The following is a 6,932-nucleotide window of genomic DNA, read 5'->3' as shown; positions in this document are numbered from 1 at the left end:
TGGTCTATACATTCAGAGAATTAGAAAGCAATGTGTAGAATATTTCCAGATAGGAATTTGTCTAATCCTCTTTTAAAGCTGTCCAACTTGGTGGTCATAACTATTTCTTGGGGCGGGGGGAGGGGGGAAAAGAAAAATTTCATATTCTAACAAAGTGCTGTGTGAAATACCCCAGGGGCCTATATGTGAAATTAGTATTCTTTTTTTGCCCCATGTGTCACTTGTTTATGTTGAATAGCATTTACCATTTTACAGCCCATGCCATCAGTCTGGAAAGGTCCTTTGGGAACTCTTTGCAATTCCTTTTTTGTTTTAACCACCCATGAACAGTTTTGTATGATCAGCAAATTTGGCTACCTCACTTTTCTCCCTTAACTCTAGTTCATTTATGAATAAGTTACGCTAAACAAAAAACCAAATGCTAACATTGTTCCGTGGTGGACTCAACTTTCTATGTCCCTCCATTGGGAGAACTGTCCATTTATTCCTACCATGTACTTCCTGTTACTTAAGCAGTACCTGATACACACAGAGGACCTCTCATCTTGTTCACTGATTCAGGACTCTTTGGTGAGGTACTTCGTCGAAAGCTTTTTGAAAATCCAAGAACATTGTGTCAACTGGGGAAAAGCAGGCACCTTTTGCAAAACTTGTTTGGAAAAACCTACATAGATCTGCCTGCTACCTGCTCAGTATTGCCATAACAAATATATTGAAAAGCCCCTATTGTGTTTGGATCTGGGAGGGTATCCAAGAAAGTCTGGGTAAATAATTGCAGCAACTCTTATAGCAGGGCTTATACCTTGCCTGAGGTGAGTAGCAGTTGTTCCCAGACAAGTTCCAGTCACTGGAAGGGCTCTGCTACTCCCTTTCTTTGGGGTTTATGTTCGAATATGATCAGAGAACCATTCCCCTTTCTCATCTTTTGACATAGGGAGGGCACGTGCAGCAAGGCTTGACCTCTGCTTCAGTAGGCTTTCGCAGGCCCAAGGAAGGAAATTACAGTGACTAATTAAACTTGCACCTATCATCCTGTTGTGATAAGAGGATTGGCAGAGGGATCAACTGCTAAACCCTTCCTTCATCTTCCGGCTTCAAGGGAAGTGTCAGACTAGAGGGGATGTCAGCCAACAGAGCAGCTGCTTTTGAGCACAATCCCATTCATACCCACTCAGAAGCGAGTCTTGTTGAGTTCAAGGAGTAAGTGTACTTGGGAGTCCTCAAATGCTACGCCCCTCAAATATACAACAACAACAACAACAACAACAACAACAACACTTTATTACATTCATAGACCAGCATAAGGGAGGAAGGGTACAATCTTTTAAAATCATCTAAAAACACACACTAAAAGGAGTTAAAATAGATAGACAGACAGATTATATATATATGTGTGTGTGTGTGTGTGTGTGTGTGTGTGTGTCCATAAGAATCCAAAAGAAGCTAAGAAAGTCTAAAAGAAGGGTTAGGAACATCAGACAAGAGTGAAAGAGCGCAAAAGGCTAGTACCGTATATATGACCACAGATATCAATCTACAGAGCACTCCAATACGAGTGCCCATTATATCTAGTTATATCTAGTTTGTGGCACAGGTCGTCATCATCCGTCGAATCTTGAGCACTGCTGTGCAGAATCTGGCAACGTATGTTATAGCAGGATTGGCATCTGAAAGTAGCAGGGAGGTATAGAATTGTTCTGTGTGCCCTGGGTACTTGTGCAGTGATGAGACTAGTATGAATGTCTCTATAATAAAGACACTGGAGAAGCACATGCCCTGTTGTTTTTATTTGTCCAGAGTCACAGGGGCACTGCCTCTCCAAATAAGCAATCTTCCTGTATTGGCCTTCAAGGACAGCCAAGGGGAGGGCATGACATCAAGCCAAGGTAAAGGCCCTCCAGTGCTTAGGGACTTCTAGTTTAGCTAAATATGCCATAGGGGAGACAGAGTACCTGGAGGATTCATTGGCAATAAAAGTTGGGGTCCTGGCTAGATTCAATTGGCACTCAGTGTCTGCAACATGTTGTTTTATGAGAGCTTTGGCCTGATTGTATCTCATGCTGAGTAGAAAACCTGGAGAGAAGCCCATGGTTGAGATTTTAGTTACCACAGCCTGTTTCCATGTGGATTGAAAATCATCGTTCATAGTTAGTGGTGCAGGCCAAAGGGAAATAAAGATATTATGAGCCAGTAGTTGAGCATGGTCACCCACACTATAGCCTCCACTTTTATGAAACCTGTCTCTAGTCTCAGGGTGGCATTAGAGACACATTTTGCAACTTGAAGGGCTGATCTTAGAAATTCGGATTGTATAAGTTCTAGGGGTACAAAATTAGAGAAGGGGCCCAGCTGGGCACCACAGAGAAGTTGTGCTATGGGTTTGGCTTCAAATAATTTGAGTGCTGCAGGTATATAGTGGCCACCTCTTGTTTTAAGAAATTTAAGGATATAGTTCGGTGCCAACAGTGGGTGCTAGAATAGAATAGAATAGAATAGAATAGAATAGAATAGAATAGAATAGAATAGAATAGAATAGATATTTATTGTCATTGTCCCCTTACGGGTAACAACGAAATTCCTCAGTTGCTATATCAACTCCAATAATGCACTCCACATAATTTAAAAATACTGATAAACACAATACAATACAGGACAATAAAATAAGATGACTTCAGAGTCCAGAGTTACCATTTAAGGCCAAAATTGGAAAGAAACTGTTCTTGAGATGGCTCGTTCTCGCCTTCATTGTTCTGTATATCCATCCCGATGGCAGAGGCTCAAAGAAATGGTGACCAGGGTGCTATGGGTCTCTTGATATGTCTAATGCCTTTCTGTGGCACCTGATGGTATAGGTATGTTCTAAGGTAGAGAGTGAACAGCCAATAATACTCTCTGCTGTTTTGATAATTCTTCACAACACAATCCTATCCCGAGAAGTGCAGCTTCCATACCACACACATAAACCATAAGTGAGCACACTCTCAATGGCACAGTGACAGAAGGTTGTTCTGGTTCTCCCATGTCTTCTAAGAACTATCCAGTTATTTACTTACCCATTAACTGGACCTAGAACAAGGCCAAGCGAGGACACATCTTCCCAAGAAAGGAGGGAAGATTAAGTGGGGGGCAAAGGTGGCAGAGGGACGCGAGAGCAAAGGCTGATCCCAGGGAAACAAAGCAGGAAGCAGGCAGGACCAGCTCTACCATTAGGCAGAGTGAGGTGTACGAACAGCGATGGAGAAATGGTGGCCTTCTGGATGTTGTTGGACTCCTGGGCCCAGCCAGCATGGCCAGTGATCAAGATGAAGGGAGTTGCCATGCAGCAACTTCTGCAGCAGTGGCAGCTGGTGCCCACTGGGACTTGTGGGTTGCCCAACAGTAGGAGGAGCCCCAGACGATCACAGGCAGAGCCAACTAATTCTGGTTTTGTCCCCAGCTTCCTCCTCCTTGGTGAGTTCTACAAAGACAACACTGAACCTGCAGAGGAGGAACAGACGACCAGGTTCTAAGTAAGAAGGCAGGGAGGTGGAGGCTGGTGAAGGGCAGACTGAGGTTGGTGGGGCATCAGCCTCCACTGTTGTGGTGGGTCACAGGTTCTCCATCCCCATGTTAGGCTATAGAACTGTCCTTTATCTGCTAAGTGCCAATGTTAATGAAATATTCGGTTGCTAGCCTGGACAGCTTATGCAAATGGAACAGGAAGAACTATCTTATCCAGCAGCAAATTGTATTGGGCTAGCTTTGGAAGGGGATGGTCTCCTGTCCTACTGATTTCCATAATGCAGGTGGGAGGAGAAGAGAAAATGAGTAGCAGTTGAAATCTCAAGGTACACATGAATGCTGAAATTTTCAGGATTGTAGAACCACAAAACACACACACAAGTGCTTAGGAACATAGGAAGTTCCCTTACACTGAGGCAGACTATTGGTCCATCTTCCTCAGTATTGTTTACACTGTTTGGCAGCAGCTCTCCGGGGTTTCTGATAGAAATATTTCCTAGCCCTATGTAGGTATAGAACCTGGGACGTTCTGTATTTAAAGCAGTTTCCCTATCACAGAGTTATGGCTTTCCCCTAGATATTAGGTCTTCATAGATATTCCATAATTTGGTATCCAACTGCAGGGAGAGGATATAACCAGGTGGCAGACAACCTGTATCCCACATGGTTCCAGCACTCCATGTGAGGACAGCAGGACTGGGACCTCAGCTGGAGACCCTAAGAGGGAAGCAGCCAATCAAAGGTGACTTTACTGAGCTTGATATAACATTGGGCCGAGTAAGGATGAGCTTATTTTTCACCTGTGCACTTAATCCTTAAAAATGTAGGCAGGATCAGTTTACTGCTTCATCATCTTAGTGATATAATAGAAGCAAGGAATTCTTACACAGTGTCACTCTTCCAGCCACCCTTTCCACGTGTGTTGAGGATATTCTGATTTACAGTAAATAATAAGACACACAAGTGAGATCAGTAGGCCCCCCCTTTCTTTCCTTTGTATCACAGCAGTAAGATTCTGGTGGAGACACCTGTCTTCCTTGTCTACTTAGCAGGTGAAACAGCTCTAGAGCGCATTTACTGTCAACAATGTTCAAAGCAAATATAAAATGATGTGAAGCCAAACAAGGTCACCTTTCATGACTTAGAGCATTGTTGTGGTTGGAAAGAATGTTGTCACATTGGAAAGAAGCTCATCGGGTAGGCTTTGTGTATATATGTATTTTGTCTGTGTTTATAGTTTTATTTGCCCATTCATGCCTTTTAAAGAAGAGATCTTTATATTAGAATGAGGCATTCTAGTTTCTCTGTATTTCGGTTGTCTTAGTGCATGCAGCCTCCTTATATTGAATCTGTAATGGAAATTGCTAAAGAGGCTTCATTTGGGGAGGGTCAGGAAGCAATGTTCCTCTCCCCGTGTCTCAGATCATTTGTGATTATTCCCCTGGGGCAGCTATAGCACTGGTTATGATGAGGTATGAAAAGTAATCACAACAAGCTGAAATGTGCTGTTTGGGAACAGTTTGCTCTTGTATATCTAGGCCTTTGAACCTTGCTGCAGATTTTGTCTCTGAAATACCTCTACCAACCCACAAAATGTGAAAGTTGCCCCTGTGCTAAACACTCATTACATTATCTCATAGTGTCATTGCTCCTGGCCACAACTTTTCAATTTCTCAATAATGGGCCACATCAGCTCCTCCAGTTTATTTTGTTTCTGTCGCATCTCTTCATAAAATATTAAGGTACCTCTTTACCATTTAGGAAGGGAACTTGTTCCTGAACTGAGCTCAACTTGACCTAAATTGCAGATCAGCCATGCAACATTGTCCTTAAAAGCGGGTGATGATATCATCATGAGGGATGTGCCAGATTTTCTGCCTGTGGAAAAAAACTGGGGCAGAAAGGAGGCTTGGGGTGGCGGCAGCACAAAAGACTCCCTGGGGGGAAGGGGGGGGGAGATCCAAACGTACGTTTTTGAACTTTTAAATGTGTGACATTCTCCCTCTCCTCTGATCTCCCTGCACAATTTCCTTATCACACACTGCATGCTGTCAGTCAGATGACACCATGCGATGAGGCCTGAATTGACTCTTTAATGTCATCATCACTGAAGGCAAATGAAATAGTATTGGTTTTTGTAGTAGGTGCACACCTGCACTATCAAGGTGAGCAGGCAACATTCTGTCATCCTACACTAGGCAACACAACCCCCCCTTGCAAGCATAGTGGGGGAAGACATGCAATGTGCCAGGTTATCTCAGCACCATGGACTCCCTTCCACCCTGCCCTTGAAATATAGTTCAAGCGGGGGGGGGGGGGGGGTTGTGCAGGTAGGGAAAGATTTTGCCCTAAAGGGTTCCGCTATTCATTGCCACTTTTATCAGCTTTAGATATGAACTGTTGGATAAATGAAGCTCTATTGTAAAAAATAAATAAATGGGAAACTGGGGAGATTATATTGAATCTGTTGTGGTTGATGAGAACCTTTGAGTTATGTATGGATTTGGTATAGATATGTTCCCTGACAATTCAGCCTATTTCTAGGGGTTGGACTCTTTGTTTTGACACCCATGGGTTTTTGAATGCAATGTGAATATGAGCACAGAAGATTTACGGACACTCCAAGCAATTTTGCAATTTATCTCCGAACTGCTTGTTGGCTGAACTTATCAGATGCTTGAGTGGCCAAGTAGTATTGACATGGTTTTTTGTGTGTGCCCGTGCTAGCTATTGTGTATTCCTTATCTGGGAGAAAGATTGTATTATGCGCTGCTGAGTTTCTTGTGTGGATTTAGCGTAACAGTTAGCAGCAACTTCCCTTATGAGTTCCTAGTAGTCTGACAATTCAGAGTTTGCTTTTTTGTGTCACACAGTGGGACCATCAGAGTAGCAGTGAAGGTCACCTTCCTACATAAGGACCCTCACTGAACATGAAGGAGCAGCGGAGGCTGGTCCATGACCCCCACCTACTTCAGCCAGCCCCCACCTGCCTGCCTCCTTACCTACAATCGGTCCAGCAGGTGGCACTGCCTGCCAGCTTCCTCCTGCTTAGTCTCAGCATTGGCCTTGTAGAACTCAGCAGAGAGGCGAATAGGGAGAAAACTAGAATTAGTTGGCTCTGCCTGTGATGGGCTCTGGCGCCACCTACGGATGGTCTCCTCGCCTCCCACCCTGCCAGTCTGTGAGCACCAGCCCCCAAGTGATAAGCAGAGAACATGGGGTTTGTTTATGTAATAGGTTCTGACGTCCCTACTTTTGCTCTTGTCCAGCATGCACATTGCAGAGAATTGTGACAGACCTAATGCTACCCCTTGCATTTGATGGCTTTTTGGACCCACTATTTATAAACTTTCTTTGCTTCCTCGGTGCCCCGTGGAGTGGGTGAGTGTGCGCATGCATGTATGGATGTATGTATGCTGACCAGTATGTTT

Source organism: Lacerta agilis, chromosome 5 (assembly GCF_009819535.1).
Source record: "Lacerta agilis isolate rLacAgi1 chromosome 5, rLacAgi1.pri, whole genome shotgun sequence".
NCBI lineage: Eukaryota > Metazoa > Chordata > Lepidosauria > Squamata > Lacertidae > Lacerta > Lacerta agilis.
Note: the sequence above shows the minus strand (reverse complement) of the source record.